The sequence below is a fragment of the Nyctereutes procyonoides genome, unplaced genomic scaffold (genome assembly GCF_905146905.1).
Source record: "Nyctereutes procyonoides isolate TBG_1078 unplaced genomic scaffold, NYPRO_anot_genome, whole genome shotgun sequence".
Lineage (NCBI taxonomy): Eukaryota > Metazoa > Chordata > Mammalia > Carnivora > Canidae > Nyctereutes > Nyctereutes procyonoides.
In genome coordinates, this window is record NW_026575046.1 from 32,805,365 (window position 1) to 32,823,466 (window position 18,102).

The following is an 18,102-nucleotide window of genomic DNA, read 5'->3' on the forward strand; positions in this document are numbered from 1 at the left end:
GGCCTCCTACCATCACAGTCCTTCAGAACGTGTTTTCACAGACGTCTGCCTCACTGGATGTGCAGGCCTCAGAGCTGGGCACTCCCTCCCTCTACCCCCCGTTTTCTGCCTTTGTGTGGAGGAGCCTTGCCACAGGAGCCATATTAATCATTCCGAGTTGAAGGTTACCAAGAAAAATATGCCAGAGCGTGACAGGCCATTAGTATTTGTGTTGTAAGGAAACCAGTAATCATCTTAATTGGTGCACACTTGGGAGCAGAGCGGGGCTGTGTTCTGAAGGGTTGTCTCCTCCTTCATATACCATTAATGCGTTAAAAGCCGCCATAAGCGCGCCTTTCTAACCACCACTGTCCGCAGAGGCAGCTTTCCCAAGTTACCAAAGAACTGTCTTTTGCCCCTGAAATTCCAGACCGTCCAGATTAGACAAACCTTCGCTCAGACTGGCTGGGCAGGAATGCTTGACCCTAACAGCCATTTGTGAGGAGCAGCCCTGCCTGCCCCCACCCCCCCCATCTGTGCCTCATGCTGTGGTTTTGATGGTGACCAGATTTGCCTAAAATCTGCATATTGTTGTCTTCGACCATTTACTTCCCTTTGAGAAACCTACCCATCCTATCCTATCTCCAGCCCTCACCAGAGATTCTTGGAGGATAGGGCCTGGCCCCCTCTTTGAGAGCCTTTCTTTGGTGTATCACCCCACGCCAAGATTTTCTCCTGCTCTACTTTATCTAGTTTATAATATGAAAACAGTAGCTATTTTTCTAAATACTTTAGTCTGATATGAAATATGCCATTGAAAAGATCTGTCTCCTCATTCCACCCCACCTTACTTGCCAAGGTTCTCACCATTCTAGACAAAAACCAGCAGGGGAGACTAAAAATTGGGAATTCCACTTTAGAGGGCAATTTGCAAGTATCAAAAAATTTTAACCTGCATATCCTAAGATCCAAAAATAACATTTTTTAGTGTCTGTCCTAGAGAAATATGTATCTGAAATATGTGTCTCATGTGTGCCATGAGACACGTGTAAGGTTGCTTACCCTGGCACTGTTCACAGTTGTTCCAAATTAGAAACGATCTAAGTGCCCATCCATAGGGGATAGGGTATAAACTATAATGCACCCCTAATATGGAATATGATGTAGCCATTGAAAACAAAGGATTGGGTATAAATGACATGAACAGAGCTCTAAGATGTATTATAAAGTAAAAAGCAACAACAAAAAAGCAAGCTATAGAACCATTTCTGTAAACCCACGCAAACAGAAGCAGTTCTGTATGTTTTCAATATGTATGCATATGTGTGTACAGACATATAAAAAAATGCGTGGACACATATACTCCGAACTGTTAGCAGTGGTGACTTAGGAGTAAGCCAGGATGGAAGATCTGTACAGGCAAAAACAGACTTGATCCGCTCTTGTACCTGTAGGTTTATTTTGTTTTTTTAAGATTTTATTTATTCATTTGACAGAGAGAGAGAGAGAACAAGCAGGGGGAGTGGCAGGGAGAGGGAGAAGCAGACTCCCCACCAAGCAGGGAGCCCAACGCGGGGCTCAATCATGACCCCTGGATCATGACCTGAGCTGAAGACAAATGCCCAGCTGACTGAGCCACCCAGGCAACCCGTTTTTAGGTTTTATTTTTTTCACAAGGAGAATATGTGTATTATTTCTCATTTAATTAAAAAATAATACTGTCCTGAAGGAAAGGAGATGGCTTATTTATTTCCTGCAAGATCTTAGAGATATAGATGTTCCCTTTCTAGAAGGGGGTGGGGAGGGTTTGTGTATTAATCCTCTTTAGGCTAAATTTTTGTTTCATAGCAAAACCTCTGTTTGATGCTCATACAATCTTAGAAAATACCCCCTTTTAATGAGAAGAAATCATGAATTACTTCTTCATTGTTTGTTAAGATTTGTCATGGTGAAAAGACATTGGACTCTATCCAATTCCCTGGATACTCAACTGCCTCAGGGCTGTGTTTTCTTTCCACAGTTGCTCTTTCTGCTGAAAACATCCTTCCCCACCTGACCATGCCTACGAATCCCCTGCAACTCTGCTTGGGAGACCTCTGCCCCCCCTTGGTCCTCTCCCCAAAGTTAATCCCTGCTGCTCATCTCTTGTGCCTCCTCCAGTAAGGGAGCACATGCTCTGAAGCCAGACACCCCGGATCAAGTCCCCGCTCTGCTACTCAGGACAAAAAATAGAAGGCACTCCAGCTCCCCAAGCCTCTGTTTTCTTATCCCTAAAATAGAGACGACAATCCCACCTCATAGGATCACGGTGGACGTTAAATGAGATAATCCTTGTAGGAGACAGAACACTCTGCCTGGCACAGAATCACTCACTGGGGGACAGCTGTTCACGGTATTCGGGCAGTAGAAATATCTTCCTTGGTACACCTGGAGCCTGAGCTTGGTCATCTTGCTTTGTGAACAGCTTGCGCTCTCCCTGTCCGATACGAAGCTCCACTAAATATTATTTTGCATTGAACCGTGCAGTAAGGAATGTGGAAGGATGACATTCTGGATCGTGGGGATTTTCTACTAAGGGGACATAAAAGCCACAATGGACCACAAAGTATTAAGAGGCCACTCCAACAGTGTGTTAATTGGTGATATTTCATTTATCGTTTGCATATCAAACGAGCTGGTTTCAAAACAAGCATGTATTCAGTTTTTAAATACCCCACTCCCAAGAGGGAAGATGTGGTAACCTACAGGAATGAGATTACAACGGGGGTGGGGGATGGGGGGTGGGGGGGTGGAGTCAGGCACTGTGACAGACCCAAACAGGAAGGGTACTGAGGAGCCAAGGGGCGTTACTGGCATGCTGAAGTCTTACTGCTTGGTTTCTGGGTGATGCAGGTCAGCTGTGGCCCTGTGACTCAGCCAGCCACCCGGACCCCTCCGTGGGAATAAGATGCCTCTCCAGGGCACTTTGGCGGTAGGCTTTTGAGGGCTGTGTGCGTTTGAGCACGAGTTAACATATCAGACTACATGGGCATCGTGTGACTCATGCACAATCCGGAGGACTGGAAAACTCCGTGTCGTGCTGCTCTGTGTTCAGAATGCACAGAACTCCCACCCACATTGCTTTACACAGACCCACCCTGTGGAGTTCCACTGGAGGCAGCATTCTGTGCACTTCCTGGCCCTCAACAAATAAAACAAATATAACACTGAAAGTAAAATTTGCTCACAGCTGGGGCAGGGAGAAAATTACAGGGGTAGATAAAATAGGCTAGACCTTACGAAAAGAAAACCATGTTCTCTATGCACATTCCTAAGTGCATCTCAGAAGGAGTCATCAAGGTAAAGGATTAGGTCCTAAGAGCTAGATTTACACCATTTTAGAGCTCATAGTATGGACAGGCATATCCTCTTGCAGCCGTAGAATCGCACAATCCCAGTGCTTGCGGGGGCCTTCAAGGCCACTTTGTCTTTACCCAACATTTGAGTCTTTTCCATGGTGTGCATAATGAGTTGAGCCTCTAATTGAATTCTTCCCATGGTGGACAACTCACTGTCTGATGAGATACCGCTTACTGGGCAGCTCTCACTGTTAGAATGTTCTTTCTTCGTGTAGAGCTGAACTGTAACTCTGCACATTTTGTCTCCTGGGTCTGGTCCTTTCTTCTGAAGGCACACAGCCTGGTGTAAGAGACGGCATGAGCTATAGAGTCAGAGAGCCCTGTCCGCTAATCTACCGGTTGTCGACTTTGGGCAAAGTACTCTAGCTCTCCAACCTTAGTTTCTGTGTCAGGCTGAATGGGGCCACTTCCCTCACTTGGGTTACTTGGAGGATTGAGTGAGATCAGGAAGTAAAGGACAAGTTAGATCTGCATGTACTGATATAGAAAGATGACTGCGATATACTGTTGAATGAAACAAAAAAAAAAAAAAAAAGCAAGCCTCAGAAAAACATTGGGAAACTGGCTGAGAAGTACACCGAACTATTGAGTGGCCATCACTTGGGATGACACTAGACTGGCTTGTCTTTCAGATGTGACTTTCCTCCCTGATGGTCAAAAAAAGGTGTTTTTTTTTCTTTATAACAAATGTATCACATGTAGCATCACAAATAATAGTAAAGATTTTTGCATTTTTAAAACAAAAAGATGAAGTATCCAAAACACTTTATATCCAAAAATGGAGGCTCTCTGTATCACTTGTGTTTCTTTCCCTGCGGGCTGTCTGAATCTTTAAGGCATGCCCTAACAGGACTCAATGCAAGTGTCTGCCTTAAACATTAACCAGAAAAAACAGTTACTGCTTTAGGTCCTGCCCACTCTGCCTCAGGGCCTTTGCATTTGTTTCTCTCTCTGGGGGGTGGGAACATCATGAATGGCCTGTTCTTAGATAAACATCCTGCTGTAAAGATGACTTTTACTTCCCTTGGCTACCTCCTATGTTTAGAAACTCACAAGTGAATACCTGGACAACAGGGACCCCCAGACATGTTTGACATCTTCCCATGGGTGACGTGTTGAGTCCCCTGGAAGCACATTGTGTGCAGATTTTTAAAAATAAAAGCAATAAATGACAGTGAAAACTTAACAAGTCAGGATCATGCACCAGATATCTGTGAGCACCTGCGGAATTACAGATGCTATGAAGGACAGGGACTAAATTAGTCTCCGTCCTGCCGCCAAGAATCTTGCTGCCAGGCAGTTAGACACAAGTCCCTACCAGAATGCGATGGAAATGCAGACAGAGCATGCGCTATATTCAGTGGGCATCAGAGGAGAACACCATTCATGCAGTTGGTAATCCAGGAGCACTGTGAGCTGAGCTCTCAGGGAAGAATAGGATTCCCTGGCACGGAGAAGCAGAAAAGGATGCTCTGAGCTGATGGATTTGCAGGAGTAGGAATGAAGGCAAGAAAGTACTCAGGTGGTATCTGCAGAGAGGATCAGGTGCCAGGTGGAGATGGAAGATTGGTCTGGGAAGGTGGGCTTTGGACACTGTTGAGAGGCCTGGAACATCACCAGATAACATCAGTAGGTCTGTGCTGTAGCAACAGTGTGGATGGGATGAGAGACTTGTGTACCCAGATTAATTTCTGCTGTGAGAGTTTGTGTAAATAGCCGAAGATCCCACAGGGCCTGCTCTGGCACTAACCTGTGAGGAAGCAGGGAGGGAAGAGGCCAGATGAGAAGTCTGCAGGACTTCTGCAAAGCAGAAGTTTCCAGATAGCTGAGACTGGGTTGGGGAATTTGGGGAGAGGGGGTGGCAGTAGTTAGAGGGGTGGTAAGAAATGCTCTGACATATGTTCAACTTTCTCTTCCTGTGCGCTGAGCAGGGAAATCTCCCCCAGGAGAATACTTTTGCCCTTTAGCAGATATGAAACTGACAGGTTGACAGTGTTGCTGAAGTGGAAGAATTTTTTTTTCCTTTTAATAACATCTTAAACGATAGGCATGGAAGCCGGCACCCTAAATGAAACACGTGTTGCTCTCCAACACCTGACAGCCTGACATAATTTAAGAGCAGCTACCAAGAGCCCACAACTCGAACTGCCCATGAATCTGCTCCATTGGATGGGCTCCAACTGGGTGAAAAAGTGAGGTGGGCCAAGTCCAAGGCACCCGACCTTCTCTTTTCATTTGTAGCTGATTGGTGGGGAGTCACTTTCAGAAAACAGGGGAGGCCATAATTAACTTAATAGTGATGTTTTCTGGAGTGTTTTTATTCGTCATCTGATTATTAAACAGATTTATGGCCCTGCCCACCCGCTGAAAAGGAACCAAGGCATTTAGTTGAAATTAAAAGTGCAGATAAGGCTGTCTGTTTAGATAATAGCATCTCTTTTTTTCATAGATTACTCATCTTCTGTGAAATCGGGGAGAGGAGTTAATTTGTGTGATAAAGTGCTTTCTATTTCTGGGAGCTAGCTGGTGGATGTGATTGCTTGAGGAAGGAGCATAATTCATTCTTAAAATCACCAAAGGCATGTTCAAGCCACATACCTGTGCCCTGAGGAGTAGGGTGATTTGTAATGTGATGCTGAAGAACAGAGGGGCTTGTGGTTTCAAAGCAAATGTTTGGAGAAGATGTACAATTTGTCTTTAGCTTGAAGGCCCACTCCCTGTTCGTTCTCAGGAACATGCCAGAGCAATAAACTTCACATGTGTGCCTAAGCCATCCAGCCAGTGGGCCACAGATTGAGAGGGATGATGGAGACAGATGGACTTGGGCTTGAGCTCCAGGGAAATCACTACTAGCTGTGTGACCACAAGCAGTGACAGACACTTTGTGGGTCTCTTTCCATATCCGTAAAGTAGGGGTAACCCTCAGAGGGTGGTGGTGAGGGATGTGTGCAGGATGGAGCCCACCAAGTGCCAGGGCAGTGCCTGGTGCCCCCCAGGTATATGCCTGAGTTGGCTATCCTTGGCTTCTGGCTTCTGCTCCAGGGACTCACTCCAGATGGAGAGCCCCCTGAAAACAATCCATGTGTGCACAGGTATCAGGGGGGATTTCCAACTTTACTGAACACTTGATGGGAAGAAGTAGAGGAGGATTGTACATCACACACTCCCTAGCAATCCACTTACAGCTTCCACCAGACATTCCTATTCTCCCAAGGCCTCTGAGCCACACAATGCCCAGGCTTACTGGTTCCCACTCTTCTTCCTTCATTTCCCCACCCCCTCAGTGTATTTTATTACTGGAACATGCCTGTGAGCATTTCACCCAACCTGCTCTTCCTCTCTCTCCTCTCGTATTACCAACTACCACTCAAAGCAGCTTACAGACACATATGGTGGTCTCCTGCCAGTGAACTCTCTCCCCTCCCCTGGGACATGCTGAGTTTTCCAGGAATACACTATTCTATCAAGGGAAGATTGTACTTGTTCTAGAAGTTGTTCACCGTTTTAGGGAAGTACATCATCAACATCAGTGCTGCTCTTAGGACTTGAGTTGCCAGCCCACATACCTGCACTGATCTGTTAGCTGAACTGAAATGTAAACCAGTACAGGACACTGTAAGTACAACCATTTGGCTACTTCTCTGTCTTCTCACAGTCATTCCAAGCATTTGCGTATTGAAACACGTGTCATTTTTTGATCTCTCCTTTATATCACAGCTGGAGCATTATATAGAATTGTTTCAGGGATGCCTAGGTGGCTCAGCAGTTGAGCATCTGCCTTTGGCTCAGGGTGTGATCCCAGGGTCCTGGGATTGAGTCCCACATCGAGCTTCCTGCATGGAGCCTACTTCTCTGTCTATGTCTCTGCCTCTCTCTCTCTGTGTCTCTCATGAATAAATCAATAAAATCTTAAAAAAAAAAAAAAAGAATTGTTTCAAATTGAGTAGTAAGCCCATTATGTTATTTATGAATTTTACTTTAGGATATTAAAGGGGACTATACAAGATAACTGTAAATTGAAGGGACTTTGAGTAGGATAGGGTGGAAACCCCTAAATCAGAAGGTGAGCCAGCCAGATGTTGGAGCTATGTTGGCTTTTGATCTTGAGTTTAGGCCCAGTTCCCTCAGATCTGCTGTGTCTTTTATATTTTCCAGCTGCAGAGACAATAGAACCCATAGATGCAAAAGCCCCAGTATGCGAATTTTCCTGGCAGCTCTTACGGTGAGGGAAAGGACACCTAAAATATACTCTTTAGAGTCTTTGGCAGAAGAAAATTGACCATAATTGACAAAAGTTTCTCCACTCATGTGGTACTCCAGAAATCTCAAATCAACGTATAGGTGTTCTAGTAATGGCCTCCTGAGGTGAGCAATGGAATTGGCAGTCCTGCTTATAGAACTGGTCTTGGGGGATCCCTGGGTGATGCAGCGGTTTGGCGCCTGCCTTTGGCCCAGGGCGCAATCCTGGAGACCCGGGATCGAATCCCACGTCGGGCTCCCGGTGCATGGAGCCTGCTTCTCCCTCTGCCTGTGTCTCTGCCTCTCTCTCTCTGTGTGTGTGACTATTAAAATAAAATAAAATAAAATAAAATAAAATAAAATAAAATAAAATAAAATAAAATAAAATAAAATAAAAATAATAAAAAAAAAGAACTGGTCTTGGGTACACTTTTTCAGAATCTCGACAATAATAACAGTAACAATGGGCTTTGGGCAGGGAGCACTCGCCTCTGGTTGGGAGCTGTGGACAAGGACCTAAGGATCCAGTGAGGCATCTGTTTTTAACACTGTAGTTTCCAGACTGTGCTGCAGGGCAGGGTTTTCTAGATTGTGGTCGACTCATTGTGGAAGGTCATGACATCACCTTCAGGGATCATGACCAGCTTTTTAACAAAAATGAAATACAAGAGGCTAGAAGAGAAAAAAAGCATATCTGAGTGCATCACACCTTGTATTTCAGTTATGTGTCTGTGTACCAGGTCATGATGTAAAGTATATCTTTTTATGGGTCACAGTCAAAAGATTTGAAAGTCACTGTCCCCTGACATAGAATGTCTATGAAAACCAGTTCCCCTGGGGGATATTTAGGGCTAAGATTTGAGAACTCTTGCTGTGAGCCTATCAGGAGGAACAAGAATTTATCACATCTACTCTCACATGAAGGCAAAGGAAGGTTGCAGAGGTGAAGGAGATACCAGACCAAATGAGGACCACCACGAATCTGAGGAGGAAGATGGAGGGCACCTGAGTCAGGACCCATCCCCTTCACAGTTTTGCTGGAAGCCAGCAGATAGTCTGCATTCCTTGGAGAACTTCAGTTTTTCTATTATTCTAGCAGGAAAATGGAGATTCCATTTCTAATCGTTTAGAAATCCTGCTATGATCATGTTGATGCAGATTCATTTCCCTGATCTCACCTTCTGCGTTAAGATGGGTGTTTTTCTCGAATGCTAACATGCACAAGCATCACTCGGAGAACTTAATAAAATCCAGGTCAGTGGGCCCCATGCATCTGATTCAGTGGGTTTCGGGAGAGGCCTCAGAATTGGCATTTCTTATAAGTTCCTAGGCGATGCTGATGCACCTGGTCTGGGGTCTGCACTCTGAAAACCTCTGTGTTAGATCAACAGAAAGGAATGTGCCTGGCATACTTCCTGGCACCCAGCAGGAGTGCAGTACATGCTTTCCTGATGAAACTGAGCTGAGTTCTCTCTACAGAAATACCTCTGCTAAGGCTTGCTGCTTTCAACAGCACAGAACTGGCCGGTGGACATTGAATTGTAGGTTTGAAATGGGTGAATTGTATGGGATGTGAATTATATCTCAGTAAAGCCATTATTAAGAAAAGGAGGGCAGGGAGGAGGACGGGACGGGGAGGGGTGGGGGAGAAATGGCTGTGTTTTCAAAACTAGCCATCAAGAATGTCTGTTACACCTTAGACTGTCTTAAGAGAGGACTCACGCCACAGGAGAATGAGAAAGTTCAGCTTTGAGCTGAACTCCAAGGCCCCTTTCAGCTCTGCGTCTCTGAAATTCTCCTGGAATTCAGAGCCAGAACAAGTATATCTCCTGAAGGACTGGTCTGTTTTCCTTTTCCAAACAGTAATGATGCTTAAATGCCTGTGCATTTCACCTGCCAAAACCCATCCTGGCACCCCATAGCTTTCTTTCCCAACCTCTTTTTAATTTTCCTGCTGTTCATAGTTACCTGTCTGGAAGTTTTTTTAAGCAAGTGAAAGCCCTGGATATCCCAGGGGATGGGAGCTAGGATAGCGGTTGTGGGATTAGAAATGTACCCCCCCCCCCAGGAAGAATGAAGAGACCAGGGACATCGAGTGGTAATACAGTTTCACAATTTCTCATGCCAGCTTTGGGATCAGAAATACCTGGTATGACTCTGGCTGTCACCTACTGGCTGTTTGGACAGAGATTAGCATAAAGCTTTTCTAAGCCTCAGTTTCCCCATCTAAGATAGTTAACAGTGCCTACCTCCCTGGACCCAGGTGCACAGGGAGCACATGACAGAAATCATGACAATGAAAGTGATGATAAAGATGAGGGTCCACCTCATCTTAACAATTTTCTTTCGGCTAGAAACACCTAAGTGTCATAACAGGACTAAGGGTGACACTTTGCTTTGTGCCCTCCCTCCTCCAAATGGATTGGCAGTGCCTTAGAATACACTAAGACTTACAAGTGAATAAGTCACTCTTGGAAGTAGATGGGCTATGACACTTTAATAGCCAGAAGCCCAGTGGAACTGAGATGTGACAAGACCCAGAACACCTACAGCTGCCAGAAGCCAGCCCGGATGCATGGAGGGCAGCCTCTCCCACCGCAGCTTCTGCATTATTAACAACACCCCCAGAGGCCAGAGAACCAAGGGACACAGGGACGATGCTGATTTGTTTGGTTTGTGACTTGGTCCCTACTTCCCTTCTCCTTCTTCTCCTCTTCCCTGTCCCTGGAGCTCTCTCCCACGTGCTCTGTCCCTGCCAGAGCTCCTTAATTTTTGGTGATCTTCAGCAGGTGTCTCCACAAGATTCGATGACACCAGAGATTGAAACTCAGGTATTCTTCTTGGGAATTGATTTGATTGCACACAGCACTGGAATAAGGATCCCTGAACAAATTGAACTGGATTTGAGTCCTGTCTTCACCACTTACCTCACGGGCCATGTAATCTTGTACCAGAAACAACATCTCCTGAACTTGACTTCCCTTGTCATGAAATGAGGATGATGAACCATGACCTGCTTCCTTCACAGGGAAATCAGATCAAATCAAATCAAAGTGAATGAAAGCATGGAGGAGGAAGGCATGTGGGTTCAGCAGGGATTCGGAGATGCGTCTCGCTGTGCATGAGGATGTGGGATCCACTTGCAAGCAGAGCATTCACATGGCTCACCCTCCTAGAGCTCCAAGTGGGAGGGAGACAGAGTAAAGTCCTTCCATGACTGCACAATGATAGATGTCCTGAGCTGAGGGACATGAAGGACATGTTCCAGGGCTCCATGACGATCTGCCCTAGGGACCTGCTATGGTCTGGGAGGTCATCAGGAAGGCTTTGGTGAGGAGTTGAAGTCTTGAGTTGAGAGCTGAAGGCTGAGCAGGGTTTCACTAGAGAGAAAGTGAGGAGGGGCTTGGAAACTTGGCCACCCAGGGAGAAGGACTGGCCGGGACAGGCAACCTAAGGTAGAAGGGGTCATCATGGGGCCTTTGGATGCCTGAAGGAAGATGGCATGGTGGGTGGGCAGCAAGGAAGGGAGGGAACCAGCCATGAGCACACACAGCCTTGTCATCCCTGGTAAGGATTTTGGACCTTCATCCCAGAGCCGTGAGAAGCCACTGAAAGGTTTAAGCAAGGCAGTGGAAGATGACAAGATGCAATTTACTTCTCATTTTTTAGAGATCACCTAAACTGCTGCATGCAGACTAGACCAGAGAGGGACAGCAATCATGGCCACTGCACTTGCCCATAGAGGGCAATGCTCCAGACAAGGGATAGCAGTGGCTGGACTGGAACATATTCTTGCTGCGTCACTGTTATAATGCCAGGGTAAAACCTCACCTTTCTTTCTTAGTGTCCTAGGGCTGCCTTCACAGGGTACCACAAACTGGGGGGTTTAAAACAAGAGAACTTTATGGTCTCACAGTTCTGGAGGCTAGAAGTCTGAAATCAGGGTGTCAGCTGGGCCAAGCTCCCTCAGAAGTCTCTACAGAAGAATCCTTCCGTTCCCCTTCAGGCTTCTGGTATTGCTGGCAATCCATGCTGTTTCTTGGCTTGTTTCTGCCTCGTTGTCACATGGCCATCTCCTTGTGTGTCTGGGTTTTCCTCTTCTTAAAAAGACAGTCAGTCACTGCATTCGGGCCCACCCTAAACCAGAATGACCTTGTCTCAACTTGATGACATCTGCAAAGACCCTATTTCCAAGGAAGTTCACATTCACAGGGACCAGGGGCTAGGACTTCAACGTATCTTTTGAGGGGACACAATTCAACCCAGAGCAGCTCCTCCGACTACAGTTCCTCCCTGTGCCACAGCCCTCCAGGTAGAACCATCCTCACAGTCCTGACTGTCCTTGAGACCAGATAAGGAGAGGCTCCATTTCAACATAGGAGCCAGGAAGGCTGCAAGCTCCAGAGAAGTCCGTTTGTGTGTATGTGTGTGTCCGTGTGTGCCCACAGTGTGACATATACTGGTCTACAGGGAGGACCCCAGGAAGCACAGGCCCTGAATTCTGTCCCTCAGACCCCACCAGCTGAGAGACTTGGGGCAAGACTTTCTCTTCCCTGGGCCTGTTTCCTCTCTAGTGATGCCAAAATTGATACCTGTTCCACCATCCTTGTAGTGGCTTTTGAGGGAGTCCAACAAGGTAATCAACAAGTATTTCTTGAGAAGATACCACATGCCTGGCCTTAAGAAAACTCACTGGAAGTGTTCTTGAGAAAGGGCCAGTGCTCTTCCCAAGGGAGTCACACTGTTCTCCCATGTTAATTCCCCAGGCTTTTCTCCTCTAACGGCATGAATGGTTATGAGCACAGACTCCAGTAGCTCCAGTATCATCCAGTGGCAGTGACAGAGATGAAACAAGAATATCTAGGAGTTGATAATTCTTGAAGCTGGGTGATGAGTTGATTGATGGGGAGTGGGGTGGGGGTAGGGGGCTTGATTCTCTTCTACTTTGTTAATATGTTTGAAATGATTCTTAATTTTTTTAAAAAGCTTAACAAAGAAGACAGCAGCTTCTGGAGCTAGATTGCCTGGATTTAAATCCAAGACCTGCCACCCACTAACTGGGTGGACCTGGGGAAAGCCACGTAACCTCCCTGTGTCCCGGTTTCCTCATCAGTAAAACCGAGATACTTAACCATCAACCACCTCAGGGAGTGTATGTGAAGATTAGATGAGTAAATGTGCTTGGTACGACTGAGTACTGAACACACAGTAACTACTGTTTACAGAAACCGGGTGCCAGAGAGCAACGTGTGACTGAGCAGAAGTCATCACTGGCAGCTTCACAGAACCATACGTTCTCGCAGTTGCTCTAAGTCATACCTACTGCTTGGTTTTTGTCTGAGTCAGGGTTTTCTGCAAACTGACATAAGATTTGAGTGCACATAGTTAATTTAGGAGGAGATCTTGAGAAACACCAGCAAGAGAGTAAAGAAGTAAGACTGGGAATGGAAGGCCTGTGATGGCACCACTGCTCACGATTCCACTGGTAGCCCCAGGAGCCAGCCCAGAGCACCTGCTTGGGGTTATCCCACCCGAGAGGCAAGGGAGCTGGGGCGGCTATCCACCCACACTGTCGCCCTTGGCTGGGGTCCACTCATGGGTGCAGAGAGCTCCCAGCAGAGGCAGATGCTGGCAGGCCCATAGCCAGGTTTGGGGATCAGAGGACACACAGAGACCAAGGATGTGTCGACAGGGCATGCAGAATCCACCTGTGAGCACTCTTAATTGCTCTTCTGACATCTGTTTAAAGCCTTACCGTGATGGGGTTCACCTTCAGAATCATCCTGACTCATCATTGAGTAAGGGGTAATAAGGGCAAGAGCAGTGGAACTGTATTGCTTTTCAATCATTGCAGCCCCTGGAAGAGAAATGAGTATGTGCCACTAGGGCTGCAGACATCTCTTCTCAGTCCTGGTACTTTTATGCTGAGCCAAGATACAGCCTCAGAGCCTTTCTTAACACAGCTTAGGTATCCATTACAACTCATTAGCTTAGGCACTTTAATGAAGTCTGTTTTCCATCCCTGTCCTAGTGCTCAGGAAACTGGGAGAAATTCCAGGGTGGAAAATGCTGCATCGATGTAGGATTCTGGATTGGAAGATATTTCAGCTCTCTGGTCCTCCCCATTCCCCTCTGGCTCTACCGAGGGGCCGGACTGCCATGAGGCAGAGGTGAGGTTTGGTGCAGTAGGAAGAGCCTGCTCTTTTACAGTCAGGCAGGGCTGGGTTTTAGACCTTGGCTTCATCATTTGTAAACTGTGTTCTTTGGGCAGTTTACATCTCCCACTCTGAGCCTCTCGGTATCTTCTATAAAATGGGGTTGCGATGCCCTGCTTGTAGTGTTGTCGTAGGTGTCAGAGATGATGTATATGAAGCAGGGAGCTCTCCATGTGTGAGCAAGGGCTCAGTAATTGTTCCCTATAATTGTCATCATCATAACCATCATCATCTTCATCCAAAGTCCCTTCCAGCTCTAAAATTCTGTGACTTTAGGGAACGTGCTCATCCAAGAAGACAGTGTGGTAAAATCAGGCAACAGTCCTGATTTTGTGTAAATGCATTTTCTGATAAGGACAGGAGGAGCATAATTGCCCCTAAATAATTGCTCTGATTTCGCCACAAGCTGTCAAAAGGCCCTAATTGGTCGATCTGTAATGACTGCAGCCATCTGCGTTCGGGGTGATTTAGCGATGGGGCTCTGCCCAAACCGGGCCCTCAATGATTAGAGCCGGACGGGGTGATATTTCACCCTCTGATGGGAGTAGTGGTGTGTGGGTGAAGGAGATTATCTCATCCTCGTTTTAATGACCTACCAGTTGAACCCAGCCAAGCAGCAGCGCTGGTCACAGACAATGACTATGGATTTTTTTCCTTTTTTTTAAAGATAGTGTTCCTGCCCGAACAGCAGCATTATCTGGAGCGTGATCATGCCTCTTGCTATCTTGTTTCACTGCCCAAGAAAGTCTCTTTTGGAAAGATTTAGTCTCTCAATTAGGGCAAATTGATTTCTGCTTTCTACAGAGTCGCTGTTCCAAAGCGAAGTGGTAAAGGGCAGGAGGCGCCATATTAATCTTGGCAACCAAGCAAGAAGGCGACCTGGAGTATTTTTCGGCCTTCCAGCCTTGGCTTGTATATGTGTAGATAATCTTCTCTCCGTATATCTTTTAATTGCTCTGGCCAGCAAGATGCCAGGCGATACACCATGAAACATGCTTCAAGTCATGGAAGTTTCTGGAAACTTACATCAAGCAACTAGAGAAGCGTCCTGAGTGTGCCAGTGCAAAAGTGGTTTTAGTGGCACCTGAGATGATCTCAGTTGGTCCAGACATTTTGCATTAGACAACGTTGAATCATGTGGAGAGAACGTTTTCTCTTTCCAGCTCTCATCTGTGTCTTCTGATTACCTTGGATGAGAGTTTCAATTGGTTGTCCGTATCTCCCTTCTTGACAGAGAGAGAGAGCAGAGCTTAAGCTCCTAGTTGTGGGGAGGCAGGAGGGCCTGGCTAAAATCGAGTCACACTGTTTTATTTTTATTTGTTTTTTTTTTAATTTATTAGCTCTTTATCATAAATGGTACCGATTTTCCATTTATGGTGTTTGCTCCCCTTTAAAGTAAATCTAATTAAATGAAAAATTTTAATTTAAAAAGGTGAGTTGATTTTAAAACTAACTGGTAGGGTAGTGGAACTGGCAAAGATTGTGATACAGGATTGTGAGAGCTTGAGGAACACAAGAGGGGGGAAAGCATTGTATTCTATAGAAAACCCAGCGATTTATTGGCTGTACAACAACAAGCTTCTCTGAGCATCCGTTTTCTCGCCCTGTCAAGGGCAGAGAAGCATGATGTGGAGTATGATTTAATGAAGCAGGGGAGATAAATGTGTGAAGCTCCTTTACAAATTATACTCTGCCTTCCATAACAGTGAAAGTGATTCATTTCTGTAAGGGGTTAGAAAAATAAAAGGGTCATATGGTTCTGGCAGCCAGAGGACCCTGGTTTGAAACCCAGCCCTGCTTTTAAGTATATGCCATAGGGGGGTCCTTCCCTTTTTTAGACCTCAGTTCTCTGTCTCTAAAATAGAGACTGAACTACTCCAGTGGTTTCCAGGTGTGGCTATGCATCAGAATCACTTCTGGAACAAAAGATGCTGGATGCTGCCCCAGACTTACCAAGTCACAGTTCTTTAGGATGATGCCCAACATAGCTGTATTTATAGCCAGCTCACCAGGTGAATCAGACATGCGCGTCTCCTGACATAGGAGGGTCCTTCCAGCTCTAACCCAGGATGGAGTGAATTCAGAGCAGGGTTTGGGGCCTGGGTTAGGGAAGGTGATCACCCAGTAGCTCTGGTCGTGTGCTAACTAGGCTTCCATGAGGCCTGGGTCCACAGCCCTGGAAGACCTTTTGGTCCAAACCTTGATTCAAGGATAGCACCAAGGCCCAGAGGAAATCAAGGAATGGCCCACTGTGCTGGAATCAAGAGCACAGCCAGTTCTCCTGATTCCCAATCAGTTCCCAGTTCCAACTTTTCCAGCTGAGACAGAGAGAATGAATGTGTGTTTTGACCAGTATTTTTTTCCTTCAAGTTTTTATTTAAATTCTAATTAGTCAACACACAGTGCAATGTTGGTTTCAGGAGTAGAATTCAGTGATTCATCACTTATATACAATATGCAGAGCTCATCATAATAAGTACCTTCCTTAATCCCTATCATCATCTAGCCCATCCCCACCCGCCTCCCTCCATCAACCCTCAGTTTGTTCTCTATCTTTAAGAGTCTCTTATGGTTGTTTCCCTCTCTCTTCCCACCCACCATATGTTCATCTGTTTTGTTTCTTAAATTCCACATATGAGTAAAATCATATGATGTTTGTCTTTCTCTGACTGACATTTCGCTTAGCACAATACCCTCTAGTTCTATTTACGTCCTTGCAAATGGCGACACTTCATTCAGTTTGATGGCTGAGTACATACACACCACATCTTCTTCATCCATTCATCAGTGGATGGACACCTGGGCTCTTTCAATAGTTTCGCTATTGTTGATAATGCTGCTATAAATGTCGGGGTACATGTACCCCTTCGAATCTGTATTTTTGTATCCTTAGGATAAATACCTAGTAGTACAATTACTGGATTGTAGGGTAATTCTACTTAACTTTTTGAGGAACCTCCATGCTGTTTTCCAGAGTGGCTGCACCAATTTACATTACTAACAACAGTGCAAGAGAGTTCCTCTTTCTCCTCATCCTTGTCAATACCTCTTGTTTCTTGTGTTGTTAATTTTGACTGTTCTGACAGGTGTGAGGTGGTAACTCATCATGGTTTTGATATGTATTTCCTTGATGATTGGTGATGGTGAACATCTTTTCATGTGTCTGTTATACATCTAGATGTCTCTTTGGAAAAATGTCTATTTATGTCTTCAGCCCATTTCTTAACTGGATTATTTGTTTTTGGAGTGTTGGGTTTGATAGACCAGTATTTTTTAAATTAAGGTAAAAATTGCAAACAGTGAAAGAATGCACAGCTATGTTAACTATACAAGTCCATGAAGTTTAACAGGTGTATACACTTGGGAAGCCAACCCCCAGTCAAGATACAGAAATTACCTTACTCAGAAAGTTCCCCCATGCTCCTTCTAGCCAGTCTCCACACCCCAAAGACAAACACTTTTCTTAATTCTGTCCTCGAAGATTGTTTCGGCTGTTGATAAACTTTAAATGAATCATACAGGGATCCCTGGGTGGCGCAGCGGTTTGGCAACTGCCTTTGGCCCAGGGCGCGATCCTGGAGACCCGGGATCGAATCCCACGTCGGGCTCCCGGTGCATGGAGCCTGCTTCTCCCTCTGCCTGTGTCTCTGCCTCTCTCTCTCTCTGTGTGACTGTCATAAATAAATAAAAATTAAAAAAAAAAGACTCTGAAGTCCCCCTTTTAAATGAATCATACACTAAGTTACTTTTTGTGTCTAGCTTCTTTGGTTCAACATAATAATTTTGAAATTCATCCATGTGGTTGGATATATCAAGTTTTTTCCCTTTATTGCTGAGTAGGGAATCTATTGTAGGACTCTACCACAATTTTTTTATCCCTTTACCTGTTGGTGATATTTAAGTTGTTTCTAGTTGGTACTATTATGAATAAAACTATTGTGAAACAGTCTCATTTTTTTCTGTGGGTGTCTGTTTTTGTTTCTCTTGGGTAAATAACTATAAGTAGAATTGCTTGACATAAGACAGTTGTCTGATACTTTTATAAGAAGCAATCAGCTCTTCAAAGTGGTTGTACACTTTCTATTCTTTCCAGCAAGGAGTCAGTTCCAATTGCTCACTTCTTCCACGGTATCTCATATTGTTCCTATTTTTACTTTATGTCATTCTGGGGAATCTATAGGAATGACATCTCAAGCTTTAATTTGGGTCATGCCTTTTCATACACTTACTGGACATTTATATATCAGTTCTTTTGTGACATGTTCTTGTAA

At 45.3% G+C, this 18,102-nt stretch overlaps 1 protein-coding gene across 1 annotated transcript in view; it reads left to right on the forward strand.

Moving 5' to 3' along the window:
- The window catches only part of GALNT10 (polypeptide N-acetylgalactosaminyltransferase 10), a 216,842-nt gene that overhangs the window by 148,967 nt on the left and 49,773 nt on the right, over positions 1-18,102 (forward strand). The window lies entirely within an intron of this gene.